Below are 17,485 nucleotides of genomic sequence, written 5' to 3' on the forward strand. Positions count from 1 at the left end.
TCACATATGGAATGAGCTGCCAGAGGAAGTGGTGGAGGCTTGTACAATTGCAACATTTAAAAGGCATCTGGATGGGTATATGAATAGGAAGGGTTTGGAGGAATATGGGCCAAGTGCTGGCAGGTGGAACTAGATTGGCTTGGGATATCTGGTCAGCATGGACGAGTTGGACTGAAGGTGTGTTACCGTGCTGTACATCTCTATGACTCTAAATAAAATAGAGATCTCTCCGTCTGCCGCTCGCACGAGCACTTTCTATGGCTCCTGCTTGTGTGCTGGCTCTCTATGGCTCCTGCTGGTGCGGGCACACTCTCTGTGGCTGCCTCTGGTGTGCGTGCTCTCTCGAGTCTTCTGTGTGAGCGCACATCCCCCTTTCACGTCTCCTGCATGAGCGCGCCCCCTTGTGCCATGTTTGCCCAGATAATGTATTGAAAGTGAGGCTGACCGTGCTCCAATGTTCAGACTGATTCTAATCTTTAAAAAAAAGGATTTACAAAATCTTACATGGATTCATACAGTTTTTGAGCAAAATAAAACATCATTCTGCAGATACAAATTCACCCCACCAACGTGTGTGTGTGCGCCCGTGAGAGCATGTATGTGTGTGAATGTAAAGGGGTATAAGTCTGTGAGAGGGTGCGTGTGAGTGTGGGAGTCTATGTGTGAGCGTATAAGATAGGGTCTGTGTGAGTTAAATTTCCCTTGAGAATGTAGAAAGTTCTGGGATTTACATATGAAAGAACTGAAACCAACATGCCCATTCTAAAAGATGAAAGACTTAACAAACAATCCAGGTCTTTTTCAATGTATAATTTCAGTTACAGCACGCTGTAAACTTTTGCTATAAATTCTGTGTCCTACAATCTTATACTTCATAACCACCTGATGAAGAAGCAGTGCTCCGAAAGCTAGTACTTCCAAGTAAGCCTATTGGCGTATAACCTGGTGTAGTGTGATTTTTAATTTATTATACCCCAGTCCAACATGGGCACTTCCAAATCATTAATTTAAACGAACGTTTCCCGAGCTACCATCCATTCTCAGGAAGAGTCACCGGACCAGAAATGTTAACTCTGATTTCTGTTCACAGATGCTGCCAGACCTGCTGAGCTTTTCCAGCATTTTTTTGTTACTGCGAATGACCCATTTAGTCCTTCTATTTCACTTCTATTCATTAACCAATTTGCACCTTGTGTCACTATTTTATCTCTAACTCCATACACTGTAGTTTTGCTTGTAAACCTCTGTGTGTAATCTTATCGAAAGTCTTTTAAAAACCCAAGTACCCAGTGTCCAATGGTTTTCACCATGATCTATTCTGTTTGTTACTCTGGTAGCAGGTTTACCAAACTTGATGCCCCTTTCATTAATCTATGTTGCCTATGCACAATCGTATTATTTTCTAAGTGCCTAATTTTTCGCATATTTCATGATTGATTTTTTTCCCTACTGTTGATTCAAGCTAAAGGGTTGTAAATCCCTGTTTTCTCACTCCCTCTTTTCTCACATAGTGGGCTTACATTTACTACTTTTCAATCTGTGAGCAGCTGTAATTTGGAAGGCAATCACTGATGCACTAACTATCTCTACAGTTACCTTATTCAATGTTCAGGCTTGTGGATCATTTTATGTCAGTCCAAGCACTTTATCTACAATAAGTCTCGTTAATTTGACTAGTCCATTTTTTTTTAACTGCTACTAATTTCTTTCAGTTCCTCCTTATTGATTGTCTCTAGTCTCTCTCGTGCAGCTTGGTGGTTTATTCTATCTTCCTCTGTGAGACACAATTTTCCCAGCTCATGAACAACATGGGCAATGGTGAATCAGTTGGTAAAGTATGGCAGGAATGAAAAAATGAAAGTTGTGACATCAGGGAATAAAAAGTCCATTTCCATTTCTGCTGCACAGCAAGTTTCTCCTTCAGTACTATTTAAAACCTTAAGTGATCAGGAGTGTCAACACTGCCAATTGTAGGCTTAAGTCAGGATTCTCCAAGTGTATTATCGCTCAATTCTACAGCGCTCAGTTAACTACGCCTCTGTTTATAACAATTCAGTTGTGTTGTTTCAGTCCTTGCAGTTATTAATTTAGTTATAGACCATGAAATGCCACACAGTGAAATGCAAACGTTTTTGAATTTGTGCCCAATGACAATAAGTGCATGAAGTTTCAGGAAATCAACATGCCATGTTCATGTTTCTGAAAAGTTCCTATGATAGTGATGAGTAGTTGAAATTAGTGTGTTACAGTCAATATTAGTCTTACAAACCATACTTCTTCAAATTTGTTGTTGATACATGATTAAGTAACAGCAAAAGTCATGATTAATTTAAAGTTTTTTTTTGCTAAAACAACATCCAGTTCAAATGAAGCACCTTAGCAATTGGGGAAATCAACTTGCGGTTTGTAACGCAATAGATACAGGAAGTTGGTTTGACTGACTTGCTTTACTTCTGCTATATTTAAATATTGAACGGTCTTGATATTTTCAGTTCCTTCTACGGTAACATGTTTTTGAATAGGGCTGCAACAGTTTCATTAGGAGTGATTTGCAATCATTTTTACCAAACATGCTCCCATTTGTATGAATTGTACGTACAGAGTAGTTTCAATATACAGTAACACAAGCATCCAAAAATCCTAATTGTTTCCATTGACTTTATTGTGACCTTGTGTGCCAAAGGAGTACACTATGGAGGTTGTGGGTAGTGAGGCATTATTGGTGGAGCTGAGAAATGAGAAGGGTGCAGTTACATTGTTGGGGCTGTATCAACAGTGAGCGTGAGGTAGTAGAACAAATAGATAAACAGATTATGGAAAGATGTAGAGGCAATAGGGTAGTAGTGATGGGAGATTTTAATTTTCCCAACATTGACTGGGATACACTTAGCGTAGAGGTCTGGATGGGTAGAATTTGTAAGAAGCATCCAGGAGAGTTTTCGAGAGCAGTATGTCAATAGTCCGACGAGGGAAGGGGCCATATGGAACCTGGTACTGGGCAACGAGCCAGGACAAGTGGTAGAAGTTGTGGTGGGGGAATTTCTTTGGGAACAGTGACCACAATTCTGTAAGTTTTAGAATACTCGTAGATAAAGATGAGAGTGGTCCTAAGGGAAGACTACTAAACTGGGCCAAGGCCAATTATATCAAAATTAGGCAGGAGCTGGGAAATGTGGATTGGACACAGCTATTTGAAGGGAAGTCCACTTTTGATATGTGGGAGGCTTTCAAAGATAGGTTAAAGATAGTGCAGGATAAGCATGTCCCGTTGAAGGCAAAAGGATAGGAAGGGCAAGGTTCGTGAACCGTGGATGACAGAAATTGTACGACTAGCCAAGAGGAAGAGGGAAGCGTACGTGAGGTCTAGGCAGCTAAGAACAGAATGGGCCCTGGAGGAATATCGGAAGAGTAGGACAAGTCTTAAACGAGGAATATTGCGGACAAAAAGGGGTAATGAAATAGCTTTAGTGAGCAGAATTAAGGAGAATTCCAAAGCATTTTATTCTTATGTAATAAGCAAGTGGATAACTAGAGAAAGGATAATGAAGGAAGGCTGTGTGTCGAACCTGACAGAATGAGTGAAATTCTGAATGCTTACTTTGTATCAGTGCTCACTGAGGAGAGGTACATGATGAATCTTGAGATTAGAGGTCAAAGTTTGATTAGTCTGGATCATGTTGGCATAAGTAGGGAAGATGTGTTGGGTAGGCTAGAGGTTATTAAGGTGGATAAATCCCCAGGACCAGATGGGATCTATCCCAGGTTGCTGAGGGAGGCAAGAGAGGAAATAGCTGGGGCCCTGACAGATATTTTTGTGGCATCGTTAAATACAGGTGAGGTATCAGAGGACTGGAAGGTTGCTCATGTTGTCCCTTTGTACAAGAAGGGTAGTAGGGATATTCCGGGTAACTACAGACTAGTGAGCCTGACGTCAGTAGTGGGAAATTTACTGGAGAGGGTATTGAGGGATAGGATCTATTTATATTTTGAAAAGAATGGGCTTATCAGTGATAAGCAATATGGTTTTGTGTGGGGGAGATCGTGCCTTACCGAGTTCTTTTGAGGAAGTGACCAAGTTGATAGATGAAGGAAGGGCTGTAGACATCATATACATGGACTTTAGTAAGGTTCCCCATGGTAGACTAATGGAGAAACTGAAGTCACATGGTGTGCAGAGTGTTCTAGCTAGGTGGATAAAGAACTGGTTGAGCAACAGGGGACAGAGAGTAGTAGTTAAAGGGAGTTTCTCAAAATGGAGAAAGGTGACCAGTCGTGTTCTGCAGAGGTCAGTGTTGGGGCCACTGTTGTTTGTGATATACATAAATGATCTGGAAGAGGGCACTATTGGTATGATCAGTAGGTTTGCAGGTGACACGAAGATTGGTGGAGTAACAGAAAGCATAAGGGAATGTCAAAGAATACAGGATGATATGGATAGACTGGAGAGTTCAGCGGAAAAGTGGCAGATGGATTTCAATCCAGACAAATGTGAGGTGATGCATTTAGGCAAGACTAATTCTAGAGCAAATTATACAATGAACGGATGAGCCTTGGGAAAAGGTGATGGGCAGAGATATCTGGGAGTTCAGGTCCATTGTGCACTGAATGTTGCTGCACAGGTGGATAGAGCGGTCAAGAAGGCATATAGTATGCTTGCCTTCATTGGACGGGGTGTTGAGTATAAGTGCTGGCAAGCCATGTTAAAATTGTACAAGACTTTGGTTCGGCCGCATTTGGATTACTGTGTACAGTTCTGGTTGCCACATTACCAAAAGGATGTGGACGCTTTGGAGAGGGTGCAGTGAAGGTTTACAAGGACATTGCCTGCTATGGAAGGTACTAGCTATGAAGAGAGGTTGAGTAGATTAGGTATATTTTCATTAGAAAAAAGGAGATTGAGGGGTGGACCAGATTGAGGTTTACAAAATCATGAATGGTATAGACAGGGTGGATAGAGACAAGCTTTTTCCCAGGGTGAAGGATTCCATAACGAAAGGGCACGCTTTCAAGGTGAGAGGTGGAAAGCTTAAGGGGGATACACGCGGCAAGTACTTCACACAGAGGGTGATGGGCATCTGGAACGCATTGCCAGCAGAGGTGGTAGAGGCAGGTACGGTAGATGCACTTAAGATGCGTCTGGATAGATGCATGAATAGATGGGGAGCAGAGGGATACAGATGCTTAGGAATTGACCGACGGGTTTAGACACTGCATTTGGATCGGCTCAGGCTTGGAGGGCCGAAGGGCCTGTTCCTGGGCTGTAAATTTTCTTTGTTCTTCTGCTTTATTTTCCAAAGTGATCCCTTGCGTGTATTTAATGTAGATTCTATTAAACTATGCAAAAGGGCTTAGATGCTAGCTATGAATATGAATATATCTGGTTCTGTCCAAAGTTAAGAAAACTTGCTCTGCAGTTAATCTAGCCAACATCACTTATCCAAAAGAAGGTGTATGGAGTTTACTCCTTTTGGCCAGTAAAATTGGAGAATTTTTAAATTTTATTTGGCACTATCATTACTTTCATCCATGGAACTCAATATTTTGCTTCCAAGTAATGTGACTCAATTGCTGTTGAAAACACCTGTGTAGATGATTCAAAATATTATAGAAGAATCAACTGTTATTTGTCAGGGTGGAATGATTTATTTGCAAATGTAAATGACTACAAGTTTGACACTGCAAAATGAGGTGTGTAACCATAGTTTAGTGAAAGGAAATCCTCTGATTATCATCAAGATTGAAAATTAGAACAGTTCTTGGACAAAATCAAAGTGGTGCATTTCACTAACATTTCAGAGGAACTCTACAAGGCTTTATCCAAAACATGTCGTATCTCAGCCTATTACTATGTGGACATGCCCCAATGATCATGAACTAAATGTGTATATATATATGGAATTTTGCTGCCTTTTGCAATATTTTGAGAGTTGAAGACTAGATAGAAATAAGTATTGCCATAAACTCTGGAGAGGAACCTAAAGGAAGACTGATGACTAAATATTTAATTTTTCTGGCAACACTTCCAACCAAGCTAATATCAGACATAGTGATTGCATTCCTTTGGATTGAACCAGGCAAGTCAGCCAAGAGACAACTGGCATTTGGGCAGCCCAGAATCTCTATTAAATTTGATCTTACTTGCACCCTGGAGAGGACATTCCAGTTTTGCTGCAGAGGGTCAGCACAACACTGCGAGCAGCATTTAAAGTGATGAGTCCATTCAATTCTGCTGGAGAGAACATCATCTCAACAGTGCTCAAAATACATTGGACAGCAGGTGAGTTTGCTTCCAGAAGTACTCAAATTGACCAGAAGAATTCGATCACAGGGCAACCAATCAGAAAAGTCACCCTATTCATTGAACTGCCAAAGCGCTTGAGCAGTTGCTGTCCAATCACAGCCTGAATCCCCCTCGCATTTGCTGCTGATAAGGTTTACTAATGAATCTAACATCTCCTGTGATCACAGCAGAAAAATCATCTGTGATTGAAGGAGCAGTGAACAGTTGGAAGTAGCAGCAGTGACTGAGTTGTCAGGAATCCTTTTAGTAAGACTAGGACGGAACCTTTAACTAAAGATAAGTGGGTACCTTTTGCAGCTGGGGTTTGCTGTGGTGAGATATTTTCTGGGTGCAGGAAGGACACTGCAAGAGGAGTTAGGGATGGAAGAGGAGGCTGCAAGAGACAGTGAGGGTGGATGAGACTGAAATTTTACATGTTGAGTCTACTTGCCAACAATGTATCACTGAAAAGAGCATGTGAAAAGGTTTTTATTTCCATAGGTTTTAAAATTTATAGGTGGAGAACATAGTAAAATGAATAGACATTTGTAAATGAAGCAAAGAGATCTCCCACCAACTCTCAATGCAACAGATTGAGAAGAAAGTAGTTACCTTCATCCTTGGAATAAATAATTTAAAAAGTTATTACTGGAATAACACTATATGCCTTCTTTATATATTTGGGAAGAACAGTTTGGGAGCCATGTCAGTTTGCAAAGTGAGCAAAGCTAGGCATCTCTGTGGGCACCAATACAAATGAAAAATACTGCAGATTCTCAAAAAGATCAGAAAAAAAAGAAAATGTTGGAACTGCTGAACAGTCTGCCAGCGTCCGTAGAGAAATTAACGTTTACCCTTTGATACGATGATCTTTTATCAGAACTGGAAACAGTTAAAGATGCAAATGGTTGTAAGCAGCTACAGAAACATAAGTTAGACGACAGATGGGATACCATATGCAGTAAACAGAACTGCACTGGAGAGGGTGCAGAGGAGATTCACCAGGATGTTGTCCAAGTTGAAAAGTCTCAGTTACGTGGAGAGAATGAATATTTGATCTGATATATTGTAGTCACATGTACCTAAGTATAGTGAAAAGCTTTGTTTTGCAAGCAGTATACGCAGATCATAGCAAAGAGGGACATACAGATCACAGGGTACTTAGACAAGAGCAAGGCATACAAGGTTACAACTGCACAGGAGGTGCACAAAGCAAGATCAACATTAGCAAGATCAACATTGTTGGATAGGCTGGGTTTGTTTTCCTTGGAGCAGAGGAAGGTGAGGGAGGATCTGATTGAGTTATACAAAATTTTGAAAGGCATAGACAGGGTAAATCATGAAAATCTTTTCTCTGTGGCAGATGTCTAAGACCAGAGGATATAAGTTTAAGGTGTGGAGTAAGTGGTTTAGAGGAGATCTTAAGGAAAGATTTTATCACCAGTGGGTGTTAGAAATATGGAATGTACTGCCTGAGAGGATCGTGGAGGCAGATACTCTTGCAACTTTGAAGAAGCATCTGGGTGTTATTTAAAATTCCAGTGTGTAGTAGACAATGAACCAAATGCAAGTAAATGAGATTACTGTAGTTTGGTATTTGTTACTTAGTATAGATATGGTGGGCAAAAGGACCTGTTTGTATTCTGAATATCTAAGAAGCAGGAAAAGGATGGTAGAAGCAGAGGGAACAAAAGGGAACATCTGTGACAGTTTCCTCTGTCTGGCCTCCGCTTCAGTGATGGGATGGCAGCCAGGAATGCTGGAGTGTAGCAATAATGTGACACATCAACATTGAGTTGGGCAGAGGTTTAGGTAATAGCGTTTATGAGAGATGGTCTTGAGAGGGAAATGAGTGCCAGCATGAACTAAATGAGAACTGAGAATAGATGCATGGACAATGGAGTGGGAACTCATGAACTTCTCTTTTGTTGTGATTTTATTTTCATTAATATCTCGAGTTGGACATCCCAACTCCTCACAACCAGTTCAGTACAAAAGGAAATCTGTACTCAACTGAGAGATAAATGTCATTCTAAGCAATGTTGCTATCTGTTTTCTTGGCTGAAGAGTCATTTTGTGAATGTTATTTGAATCAATTTAAGCAGCATGAATCAAAAAAATAAGACATCATTTACTCGAAGCATAGAATGTGATGTCACTGGCTGGGTCAGCATTTATTATCCATCCCTATTTGGCCAGAGTGCAGTTAAGGGTCATCCACGTTTTTGTGGATGTGGTGTCAGACCAAGTAAGAATAGTAGAATTCCTTACCAAGTGTGTATTAATGAATTGGATGGGATTTTACAACAATCAACAGTAATTGCCATTATTCTTTTTATTCCAGATTTTGTATTGAATTCAAGTTTCACTGTCTGTTATGGTGGGATTCTAATTCATGTCCTCAGATCATTTAGGGGATGGTTCCGGATTAATTGTCGGGTGCAATTACTACTCGATCACTCCCTCCCGCTCCTTTTAACATCCTTCTGTCTCCTGAGATGATGGGTTGCACTTTGGTGATAAACTCTATTAAAATTAACCTGGTGAAGCTCAGGATGACAAGGCAATCTCTGCTGCATTTACTGCAGATGAAGACAACAGGCTTTGGGATGAGTGTATGCTGATGGAATTAGCACACTTCAAGACTTCACTGTGACCTTGTGTAAAGAGATACCAAAGATACATTTGAGATAGTGAAGGTGAACAATGTTTAGCTTTTTCTCCTACTGATATGTGTAGTTCAGATCTCGTTCTATGAAGGAATACACAAGAGACGGAGGTTAGTTGGGCTCAATGTCTGGTGTTTTCGGTCAGGTTGTTCTTGTTTCACTCTGTCTTACTGAGCTGGGCAATGACAGCTGCAGCTTTTACAATGTGTTAACTTTACGTTGGAATTATAATGAGTCAAATTCAGATACAAGCCAGGAATCCTTTATCTGAAAACCTGAGGACCAGCTGTTTTTTGGATGATGAATATTTTCAGCTTTCACATACATTTGCCTTATCCTCAGATTTTTTAATACTCATGTCACAACCAAAAGCAAAATATTTCTTGAACTCTTAAACTCATTGTACTCAAGTCTGTTGGGGAATGGGTTCACATTATCTTTTTGGAAACTTAGTATCTATAAACTTTCTTTTCATTATCTCTGCACTTACCATTTATTGTTTCCATTTGTTACAACACTTACCACTTAAGATCTGTTAGGGCTATTTGGGGAAAAAGCTTCACTTTGTTTGGGTTTATTTCCCACACCTCAGGAGGGACATACTGGCACTGGAGCGTGTCCAGCGGAGATTCACACGGATGATCCCTGGAATGGCAGGTCTAACATACAAGGAACGGCTGAGGATCCTGCGGTTGTATTCAATTGAGTTTAGAAGGTTAAGGGGAGATCTAATAGAAACTTACAAGATAATACTTGGCTTGGAAAGGGTGAACGCTAAGAAATTGGTTCCGTTAGGTGAGGAGACCAGGACCCGTGGGCACAGCCTTAGAATTAGAAGGGGTAAATTCAGAACAGAAATGCGGAGACATTTCTTCAGCCAGAGAGTGGTGGGCCTGTGGAATTCATTGCCGCGGAGTGCAGTGGAGGCCGGGACGCTAAATGGCTTCGAGGCCGAGATTGATAAATTCTTGATGTCACAAGGAATTAAGGGCTATGGGGAGAACGCTGGTAAGTGGAGTTGAAATGCCCATCAGCCATGATTAAATGGCGGAGTGGACTCGATGGGCCGAATGGCCTTACTTCCACTCCTATGTCTTATGGTCTTATTTCAGCCAATCAATTTTATTTTCAAAAGGACCCAAGCTCAGCATGTCTACAGATCTATTTGGAAAGATCTTTAGTCTTTAGGTCATTTCATGTTTCTGACATCTGGATAAAGGATATCTAATACCCCTTGAGTAGTATCAAAATCATCAGCCATTTCTGCCACCAGAATAGCACATCCAACAGAATTTGCTCATGATAGGCTGAAATTCTGAACAGGTAACTTTGGATTAGATGAACATGCTGGTCTTTGGAAATTTCAACAAAGTCAACCATGAACAAATACATGGAGATGGACAGCGGCATTTACTGCACAACAGAACTAACTGGATTCCTGATGAAGGGCTTTTGCCCGAAAGGTCGATTTTCCTGCTCCTCGAATGCTGCCTGACCTGCTGTGCTTTTCCAGCACCACTCTAATCTAGACTCTGGTTTCCAGCATCTGCAGTCCTTGTTTTTACCGAACTAACTGATAAGGCAATTGTTAATGCTCCTAATTTGTATGTTTGTATGGGTGTTAAAGTTAATCCCACAAAGTAGGAATGTGGATTTGAGGCCACAATGAGATCATGATCTTCTTGAATAGTGGAGCAAGTTTGAGAGCCTGTTTGGCTTACTACTGCACCTAATTAATTTGTTCATAGTACATTTTTCAACTGAGGAGACCAATGACCCTCAAGAGATCAGTGAATGTTCACTGCCCATTTCCCTAGCTGAAAACATAAAGGCCATAGAGGTGTTGTCAGATTTTGTACTGCAGCATGAAAACACCAAAACTATGGCAGATTGTGTCATACTCATCCAAAAACCACATGCTAGTCCTAAAAAGATGACAGTTCATCTATCTAAGACCTTCTATTTATCAATGTCTTTCACAAGTAAGACCACTAAGTGTGAATAAATGGAATAATAAAATACTTTTTAAAACAGCTGTACTGTGGTTACATTTGTGTTTTTTTTTGTGTAGTTTATAAAGGGCCCTACTTAGCATTATAAAAGCACTATCAACATTCCTGGATCACCTGGAGTTCAACTAATCACTATTTTGCTGTTTACAGGCGATTGTAGAGCCTAAATATATGAACTTTAGAATCATACTGTCTAACATATTGATGTTTCCATCAAAAAGTCTTGGGACATGCTATTTGTCATTCTGATGATTAAATAAAACTCTATTGGTGTGTGACATCTGTCTATTTGCCACTGAAAGTGTTTCCCATAGTTAAATACCAATGTAGTATCATGGGTATAGAACAACTCTGAGGATTTTGCACACGTTTCTCTTTGATTTCAGGTGAGCAAGATTAACAAAATTCCATTGATTCTGATATGGAAGTAAATAATGCAATCAAGATATTTAATTTTATTTAGGGATTCATTTAAAGAATTTGGGACAGTAGTGAATAGGAATACTCAAACTTGTTTTTATTTGAAAGGAGTCACTGTGGACATTGGACTTCTTTAACATTCACTTCTTTGAAGTCACTTGACTTAAGTTAGTTGTTTGGAGTGCAATTGAAGTACAGCTTGCTGCAGGAATTTTCTTCTGAGATTACCCTTTTTTAAGATCCATTGTGGTAACTGAAACCCTGATCCAACTTTTCTCCTGAAAATCCACTGAAGGAGTTATGTTTGACGATTCCTTGTGACTGCTCTTCAACGAACTGCGTTTGAAGATTTCAGGGATGACCAATTGCCTGTGTTTAACGACCCATCCACTTGCCCTAGCAGACCATTTGAAAGATATCTTGAACATTTCATATCTTTTTTTCCCTTCACACACTAACAGTTATTAGACAAAATCTTTCTTCCCTCTAAATTGATCTCTACAGAGATCTTGTTTTAACCCGGTATCTATAGAGTCATAGAGATGTACAGCACGGAAACAGGACCTTCGGTCCAACTCGTCCATGCCGACCAGATATTCCAACCTAATCTAGTTCCATTTGCCAGCAGTTGGCCCATATCCCGCTCAACCCTTCCTATTCATATACCCATCCAGATGCCTTTTAAATATTGTAATTGTACCAGCCTCCACCACTTCCTCTGGCAACTCATTCCATACATGCACCACCCTCTGCGTGCAAAAGATTCCCCTTGGGTCCCTTTTATATCTTTCCCCTCTCACCCTAAACCTATGCCCTCTAGTTTTGGACTTCACCACCACAGGGAAAATACCTTGTTTATTTATCCTATCCATGCCCCTCATGACCTTATAAACCTCTATAAGGTCACCACTCAGCTTCCAATGCTCTGGGAAAACAGCCTCAGCCTATTCAGCCTCTCCTTATGGCTCAAATCCTCCAACCCTGGCAACATTCTTGTAAATCTTTTTTGAATTCTTTCAAGTTTCACACTATCCTTCCGATAGGAAGGAGACCAGAATTGCGCACAATATTCCAAAAGTGGCCTAACCAATGTCCTCTACAGATGCAACATGACCTCCCAACTCCTGTACTCAATGCTCTGACCAATGAAGGAAAGCATACCCTTCTTCACTATCCTATCTACCTGCGACACTATTTTCAAGGAAGTATGAACCTGCACTCCAAGGTCTCTTTGTTCAGCAATACTCCCCAGGACCTTACCATGAAGTGTATAAGTTGTGCTCTGATTTGCTTTTCTGAAATGCAGCATCTCGCATTTATCTAAATTAAACTCCATCTGTCATTTCTCAACCAATTAACCCATCTGATCAAGTTCTCATTGTAATCTGAGGTAACTTTCTTTGCTGTCCACTACACTTCCAATTTTGGTGTCATCTGCAAACTTATTAACTTATACCTCTTTTGTTCACATCCAAATCATTTATATAAAATGACAAAAAGTAGAAGACCCAGCACCAATCCTTGTGGCACTCCACTAGTCACAGGCCTCCAGTCTGAAAAGCAACCCTCCACTACCACCTTTGAGCCAGTTGTGTATCCAAATGGCTAGTTCTTCCTGTATTCCATGAGATCTAACCTTGCTAACCAGTGTCCCATGAGGCACCTTGTCAAGCGCATTACTGAAGTCCGTATAGATCAACATTCAACTGTATGTGAATCAGCTTTACGTTTTTGCAACATATTTACTGTTAACACAATAAATCACTAATTTTTGTTCTTCATGAAAAATCCTAGATGGTGAATCTTTTTATCTAAATAGGATAAAGTATATATTGGCCATATGGGTAAATGGATAAAACATTTAATGTTGTGATTAGCAGAGTAATAGGACTAGATAGAGACAGCTCTCCTCTGCTCTCTCTCTTAATGTTAAGGTGTTGGACTGGGCTGGACAAGGTCAAAAGTCACACGACACCAGGTTATCGTCCAATGGATTTATTTGAAAACACTAGCCTTTGGAGCGCTGCTCCTTCATCAATGACTTGCACCTGATGAAGGATTAGCGCTCCAAAGGCTAGTGTTTTCAAATAAACCCATTGAACTATAATGTGATGTCATGTGATTTTTGACCTCTTCTATAAGTGTATTAGTTAGAAACTGTGGTACAACTTGCATCAAAAACTGACAATGCCAACAAACCAGCCATTAACTGAAAAAAATGACAAATTAGAAATTTGCATCACAATAGACAGAATGTTTAAAAGTCGTTTGGCACGCTTGTCTTCATTGCTCAATCCTTTCAGTATAGGAGTTGGGAAGTCATATTGAGGTTCTACAGGACATTGACGAGGTCTCTTCTGGAGTACCATGTCCAGTTCTAGTCACCCAATTACCGGAAGGATATTATTAAACCAGAGAGGGTTCAGAAGAGATTTACCAGAATATTGCTGGATATGGAGGGTTTGAGTTATAAAGAAAGTCTGGATAGACTGGGACTACTTTCAGTGGAGCATAGGAGGTTGAAAGGCAACCTTATAGAAGTTTATGAAATAATGAGGTTATCAATATAGTTAATGGCATTGTCTTTTCCCTCGGATGGGAGATTTCAAGAGTAGGGCACAGATTTATACGGTGTGGGGGGGGACAGAGTTTTAAATAAGACACGAGGAGCAAGTGTTTTACCACAGTGTTTGTGTGTGAAATGCACCTCCTGAGGAAGTGGTGGATGTGGGTACAATTACAATGTTTAAAAGATGTTTGGTAGATACATGAATAGGAAATGTTTGGAAGGATATGGGGCAGGAACAGGCAGGTGGGACGAGTTTAGTTTGGGATTATGTTTGGCATGGACTGGTTGAACCAAAAATTCTGTTTCCATGCTGAATGACTCTAACTATTCACCTGAAGTGTTCACCCGCATTTATTTATTTGGATTTACAGCATTTGCATTTTATTTTTCTTTATTGCAACTTAATTTTTTTGTCATAAACCTTGGATGTTAACTCATTTTGATTTTGAGGAAACCATGCTTGTAACTTATAATGCCTTCATGCTTTAAAGTTTGTGAGCTGTGAAGAAGACTCTTTCAGTTTTTACAGTAACACTGAGTATCCTGGCCAATGTTATTGAGGACACTAGCCAAATTCTTAATTCCTGTTCTTTAAATTTTAGTCGAGGAGTCATCGGATTAAAAATAGACCCATGTTAATTGTTAACAATAATTTATTAGCATAATTAACAACATCTGAACATTAATATTTGATATTCAAACAATTAGAAAGTAGAATTCATGTATAATGAAAAACACAAGCAGTTCAGTTGTATCGTGGTAAGTCAGCATTAATTTATTTGCGCTATAATCATTTATAGTCGATAACGCTCTGAAATTTAGACAAACCGATGACATTAATTTATGATTCTATTTTTTAATAAATAGCCAGTTAACAGTATTATATAGTTTGCCTGTTGGCTGAATTACAATTTGTATGCTAGTAGTTCCTGAAACTTTCAGAGAGACTTCTTTCTGCATTAAGAAATGCAATAAAGAAGGCTGAAGTACAGGAGCAATCAAAAACAAAAAAGATACAGCAGAAACATTTTTCAAAAGTCCCTATATCATTTAATCAGAGTGAAGTATCAATAAACTTTACCATTTTTTGATATGAGTGACCCCAAATATTTGTGAGCATACCATGATCCCGCCAGTTAATCAAACCATAGATTCAATGCATGTCAGGACACATTGATTTCACTAATTTCTCAGCCACTTCATAATAAAAGAACTTTTGCATTATTTCAGGTGCAGCGCTCCAAAAGCTTGTACTTTCAAATAAACCTGTTGTACTATGTACTATAAAATGTCATGTCATTTTTAACTTTGTCCATCCCATTCCAACACCGGCACCTCCATATTTTATCTCCCATTAAGCTTATCTCTCGGTTTGTTGCATCGATGACCTATCCTTCTCAAGATTTTTATAGTGAGAAAGTCTGGATTTCTTTTGAGCGTCCTCGAGTTTTGCAATAATTCAGCGATCACTCCATTTACTCATTTCATTCATCAAACATTTATGGGAATTTGCAGGGCATTATACCTCCAAATTGAAACATGGAATAAGACCTTGATGGCACTTGAATTTAAACAGCCAATCCTTTAATTGGCAGTAATTACAAAGATGGTTTTTCTCTGTGTGCAGTTCATTATTGAATGCAGACACATTGTTTCAGCCTTTTATGCACTCGACTTTACTTTTATTTTTGCACCCAGTGCACCCAAAATAACATTTACTTGAAAATTGATCAAATAGGTAGTACTGAATGTAATCTTCCCTATTTCAGAGATATTTTTCATCCATAAATAATGAAATAAGCATTCCGCAACTCTGCTAACATAGCCTTAATTGTAATTGTTTTGAAATGTTAAATTTTATTTAGCATGATGTATTTTTAATGAGATCAGTGTCATGCATTTCTCATTTAAGTTGTTGAACTGTCCCTCCCCACATTAGACCATTAGTGATTTATGAAATTGGTATGTGCATTCATCTGGCCAGCATTGTCAACATGCCTCAATTGGAAGCATGAAGTTTGGTCTCAAATATTATACCTCTCCTTTGCTATCAAGAATATCAGTGACTCGGGGAAAGAAGCTTGAAAGCCCATAAACTAATTTGTGACCTTACGCTAAGAATTGTAAATGACTGTCACCTAAGATTTAATAGTTAACCAAATAGTTATACTTCTACTAAGAAAAATGGCACTTGTACAACATCTTAATCAGTTTTCTGAGAAACGGCATTTAAGTTATACTTCAGACCCTGTTATATAAGTAAAGGTGACAGAAATCCCTTTCTGTATGTGTGCTCCAGCACAAACTGGAGAATGATATGCATGCAATGACTATTCATTTTTTTTAAATTGACTTGTTTGGATTTGCTGAGAGATATCTGTGAACTTGAACCCAGAGCTTCAGACCCAGAGGTAGGAACCACTGCACAAACAGGAGTCTAGGTTATCCATTAGTACATGATGTCTCGTTATCTTAATCAGGATACTTTTGTATATAAACCTGGTTAGGATAATTTACAAGATTATAATCAGGTTCCTCTTGTTGTCATTCATTCAGTGCAGATATTTCCCTGGATCTGTTGGTGCCCACACCCCCTGACACAGTGATCTGTTAGTGCCTACACCCTCTGACACAGGGATCTTTTAGTGCCCACACCCCCTGACACAGGGATCTGTTGGTGCCGACACCCCCTGACACAGAGATCCGTTAGTGCCCACACCCTGACACCGGGATCTGTTAATGCCCACATCCCTTGACACGAGGATCCGTTAGTGCCCACATCCCCTGACACAGGGATGTGTTAGTGCCCACACCCCCTGACACGGGCATCCGTTAGTGTCCACAACCCCTGACACGGGAATCCCTGGGTAATATTTAGAATTCTGTGATAGTAGGTAAAATTTGCATCTCTGAGATCATAAAAGATAGGAGCAGAATTAGACCATTCAGCTCAATGAATCTGCTGCACCATTTGATTGTGGTTGATATGTTTCTCAACTCCCATTCGCCTGCAGTCTACCTGTAACCTTTATCCCGTTACTAATCAAGAACCTATCTAACTCTGCCTTAAGTATATTCAGTAAATTGGCCTCCACAGTCTTTTATGGCAATGATTTCCACAGATTCACCACTCTCTGGCTGACAACATTCCTCTCATCTCAGTTCTAAAGGGCTGAGCCTTTACTTCGAGACTGTGCCTTTAATTCCTCGTCTCTCCAGTGGAGATGATGTTTCCATGTCCATTCTATCGAGGCTTCTTGGTGTTCTACCTTTCAGAATTAAGTATTTCTTTTCGTAAAATTTCAGAAGAATGTTATTTGCTATGTCAGTGTGATGTTTTAATTTTAATACCAGCCATTATGATGGCCTCAAAGTAAGACTACGACTTGTGAAAGGTGTAGCTTTTTGACCTTTTCTCAGCTACTGGACAAAGATTCATCAGCCTTATAAGTTTAGCAATATCTAGTCCAGGGCAAAGCTGATTTAAAACTTGTTCACCAAAATTTGAAAGATACTGTTCATAATCCACTTAACC

General features: G+C 39.7%; 1 protein-coding gene across 11 annotated transcripts in view; it reads left to right on the forward strand.

Annotated features, from left to right (window-relative positions):
• caska (calcium/calmodulin-dependent serine protein kinase a) overlaps positions 1–17,485 on the forward strand; it is a 609,390-nt gene that overhangs the window by 221,827 nt on the left and 370,078 nt on the right. The gene's annotated exons all lie outside the window — the stretch shown is intronic.

Source organism: Chiloscyllium plagiosum, unplaced genomic scaffold, assembly GCF_037043375.1.
Source record: "Chiloscyllium plagiosum isolate Xiang-an unplaced genomic scaffold, Cpla_swu_hap1 HiC_scaffold_12, whole genome shotgun sequence".
Classification (NCBI taxonomy): Eukaryota; Metazoa; Chordata; class Chondrichthyes; order Orectolobiformes; family Hemiscylliidae; genus Chiloscyllium; species Chiloscyllium plagiosum.